This window comes from Amblyomma americanum, chromosome 11, assembly GCF_052857255.1.
Source record: "Amblyomma americanum isolate KBUSLIRL-KWMA chromosome 11, ASM5285725v1, whole genome shotgun sequence".
Taxonomy (NCBI): Eukaryota; Metazoa; Arthropoda; class Arachnida; order Ixodida; family Ixodidae; genus Amblyomma; species Amblyomma americanum.
In genome coordinates this window covers 89,188,814-89,193,061 of record NC_135507.1, presented here as the reverse complement: position 1 = coordinate 89,193,061, position 4,248 = coordinate 89,188,814, and the positions used below count along the sequence as shown (strand labels likewise).

The 4,248-nt window shown below is 42.4% G+C and overlaps 1 long non-coding RNA gene across 1 annotated transcript; it reads right to left on the bottom strand.

The window, feature by feature from the left end:
- Positions 1-243: 243 nt before the first annotated feature.
- LOC144109489 (uncharacterized) lies at positions 244-3,484 on the bottom strand. Its single transcript, XR_013309609.1, has 5 exons — positions 3,093-3,484; positions 2,329-2,490; positions 1,832-2,105; positions 1,553-1,663; positions 244-1,272 (listed from the first exon to the last, which is right to left on the bottom strand). It is a non-coding gene; the product is annotated as an uncharacterized LOC144109489 (long non-coding RNA).
- Positions 3,485-4,248: the final 764 nt, after the last annotated feature.

Genomic DNA, 4,248 nt, shown 5'->3' with positions numbered 1-4,248 from the left:
GCTTCCTATCTCTTAACATTACACCCATGATGAGGTGATATCAAGTGATGCTCAATAAACCATATTTCTGTGATACCATTTCAGTGCCACGTACTGGCTTGCATCCATTGCTTCCACTATTTCGCTGCCATCTATGGGAGAATAAAAAGTTATAAGCACAGATCTGCTGTGCGAAACACATGGCGACCAACACAGAACCTTTCACAACAAAAGTAAGTAAAACAAAAGTCCTTAGTGCTGTGATTAGCATACCCATTTATTGGCTGGAATGCATACAATTAAGAGTTGTGAACTCACTTGAGTGCTAACATGAACTCTTATGAATGTAATTCATGCAAACTAAGGTATGGACTACATCAATCAAAGCAGGCCTACTGCTTAATTATTGGAGGTTGCAAATTTACTAAGGCAGGACACACTGAAAATATTTTCTTCATGTGTGGTATCAGGCTAATTGGTACTCTGTTCCTTAGAATATGAAAAATTTTCAATATTTGGATTACTCTCTCAACATGGATACGTACAGAGGCAATCTTGTAAGTCATGTCCATGTCATCATCAGACATTTGACCACCTGTTGAATTAAAAGGCGGCATGAGTAGCACCGCACCTTTCCCTTCTACCGTTGTGCGGATGCTTGGAAATCTTTTATCACTTAAAACTAAATCGCCTGGTCTAACAAGCTCCAGAAAGCCAGAGTCTTGGGTAATGAATGAGTCAGTATGTCGCCCTCCATAAACCTTTGATACAAAGCTTATCATACCATTAGGAATTATACCAATTAAGAATTTCAGCGTGTATCCTCCCTTGTAATGTGAATACAAAATATGTTGACAGTCAGGGTTTGAGGGCGCTTCAGTGCGGATCTCGGTACAATCTATTATTAAGGTGCAGTTCGGGTAGTTTTCTTTAAATGGGGCAGGCAAAGAAAGTTTGATTGCTCTCCGGGAAGGCATGAAGACCCAATCCTCGAGAGCAATGCTTAAAATACCAAGTGTTTTCCTATAGACAGTGGATGCTGTTGAGGGTGCGACACTGAAAATTACTCCTAGTGCACTATATGTTATCCCGAAACGTAGCTTGGCGAGAAACAAGCACAGCCTATCTTCATTTGACATAGTATTGCGCCTGTACTTCGGAGGAGGCAGCAGGTTCAAAAGGAGGCAGAAGACTTGCAGTGTCACTCCACATAAATCTTGCAGCGCTTTTTTTTAGAGACTGAAAGCCTTGAAATCCACAGTTTTTCTTCCAGTTGCCATCCGTACTTGCAACCTGCAGCAGAATAAACAGAGAACATGGTGCAATTTACAGGCAAATATACTTTAGCAAGAGGAATAACCAATGAAAAATGCTATTTGCATCCCCTGCAACTATGCTCATTCATTCCAAAAGAAAATAAGCACCACTACTATAAAATAACAAAATGTTGCACAGGAAGAAAAATTCACAACAAATGTAATTGCCCTAAAAAAAGAAATCCTCTGCTAGCCTTAATAAAATGTTAGCTAGAGTTAAGCACAACTGATAAGGGGAAACCGCAGCATAGTCCAACCTTGTCACTCATTTCTTAGTGCACAACTTGAGTAGATGCATCAGTTCCATTTGTCGCAGAAAGAAGTATAGTCAGCTTTCCTTGAGCCACCTTCTCTTTGGTTTGGTATGCCTGAAAAAAAATATGTATAAATGACTATGTTGTATTGCACAGATATGTTCTCAGTGCTACAGGAGAACAGTGTTGAAAGGGCAGTATTAATAGCAAATTATTGTTGGATTTGTGTCAAGCTTTTTCTATAGACAGAAATATGATCCCATAATTAAAAGGTTTTCTTACAGCATCCCTCTTTGCAATGAAATGACTTTCTCCTGTGCCACACACACTCATTGAAGGATGCGAATCACTTGTGCTGATTGTTGAAGCCACAGCTGCGCTCATCTCCAGAGGTGCATCACTGAGATCCATCATGTGAATGTCCTGATGTCGACAGTCTGTAATGGAGGTTCCAGGTTTATGCATTGTCGCTTCATCGTCTGTACTTCGTGATGGATTTTCACTTCCTGCACCGAGCTGTCTGGAAGATATTGCCTGGTTGAGACGCCTTTGCCACCTGCATTGAACCAGTAAAAGTAACATATTACTGCCAACCGTAAAAAGGGTGCAGCCAAGCTCATCGTGCAATTAAATGCTATATTTTTATCTCATTGCCCTTTTGAATGCCCTCCCTATTACAATCAGTGACAGGATTTAAAGTATGAAATAAAAAAGCAGAACTCATTAAAAAACAAAAGGCTGCATTTTACACTCGCAGTTTCACATTTTTGTTTTCATACCTTTGTGCTCTTTCCCTGTCAGGTGCTTTTTTTCTGTAGATCGGAGGGAAAATGGTAGGGATGTCGGCTGGATGTTGGCTAATGTCACTCTTGCAGTTGCCTACAAAATGTCTGCTGCAAATTCTTGTGTGCTCCTTAGGCAACCAAACAGTTCCATCAGGGCTACATAAGAAATAATAGTATTGTCTATTATCAATCGCCAAGGCAAACATAAACACACGCACAGACACAAACGAAATCGCACAAGTTCCGAAGGGAGCAACTCAAATAATTCACGAGCTCCTCGAATATAGCATAATAATAAGTGCAAGTGTGATTCACAGGTTAAAACAGCATATAAATTCACAACAAAACAAACCAAACTACGGCGTCTATCATATTGCCTGACATGGTTTCGGGCGTAAAATTCACAAACCAATCCTTTATTGCAGCAGTTCGTTCCGATGTGATAAAGCTGCTCTCGCAGCGCCTAACTGTAATCACCTAACAGCGCAGTGTTTATTTAAACGCGCTAGCATATTCATGTGCGAACTTGTAACAACAACGGCCACACCTAACAAAAACAATACAGGAAATCAAAAGCCACTACGCAATCACAATCCAACTTTTACATTTGTGCTTTCGAGAACACAACAAGTACCCGTAATCATCAGTGCAGTCGTCGCGTGCATGCTCAGCGTTGAGTACCGGCTTGTAACCAAAACGAACGAACACAAAATACAAACCGCCACAGCCGAAAGCACGGCATGTCTGTAGAAACTTACCTAACCCTCCTCACTGCGTTGATCCACGCTTGAAGTCTTTCTTTTTCATACCATTTCCCCGGAAATCGGTACAGTTTTACAGGTGGATCAAGTCTCTTGGTGTTTTCCGCACTGTTGTGGCAGCCGACAACAGAGCAATACTTCGGGCACCGCTTCCGCTTAGGTAGGGCCGCTTCTGCCATTGCGCAAATTCCACAACACGCTCGCCGAACAACTGCACAAAACTGGCGGCGCCGCGGCGCCCTGCTGCGTCCAGGACGGCCTCGGAACGCGTGCGCACGCACTTGTCTGCCGCAAGACTTTCATTTGAGCTAGTTGGTTGTAGCTTGACATGGTTTACGCAAAAAAGCGTACAGGCGCTAAAAGACGAAGACAAGCACACTCAAGACAGGACAGGCCTGTCCTGTCTTGATGTGCTTGTCTTCGTCTTTTAGCGCCTGTACGCTTTTTTGTCTGCCGCCGCGCAACGGCGCGCACCGGCTCCTTCTCTTCCCAGTAGTTCACGTTCCGCCGCCAGATGGCCAGCAAACTTGAGCCGCGGGCTCCTCAAGGTGTCAAATATCTGCGCGGATGGTTATCGTGTGTCGGATGGCTAAATAACATAAGCCGCTTGTTTCACCCTGACATGCGCAAGATAGGACGCCATTGCTCTCTAGGATGCTGCCCCAAACAAAATGGAGCAATGCTTATTTTCCCGTGAGATGCGGAACGAGGACGCAGCCGCTGGTAGGTTCAGGCTCCGCGACTACCCGCAAGAAAAAATAAGTCTGCCTAAGAGCGCAAATGAGAAAGCCTTTTGCTGTTCTCATTCTGCATTAATTTTTCATTTTCTGTTATTTCTGTAATCTTTTCTTGTTTTCCTCTTTTTGTTTTTAGTATAGCTTATTTCTATTTTATTTTTGTTTTCATTTTGATATAGTTTTACTTTTTGTTTTTATTTTTAAATTCTGGTTTATTTCATTACGTATACGTTGCTTAAGAACTGCTGCTTAATCAACTTTTACATTTTTGTTTTATTTACCACACAACTTCTGGTTGATAGTTTGTGCGGAGAACATCCGTATGCAGCTTCCGTCTACAACTTCATCCACGCCCCTCATGAGCCAAGAAAGGCTTTCTTTCACCTTAAAACGTTCCCTCGGATTATATGCCACGC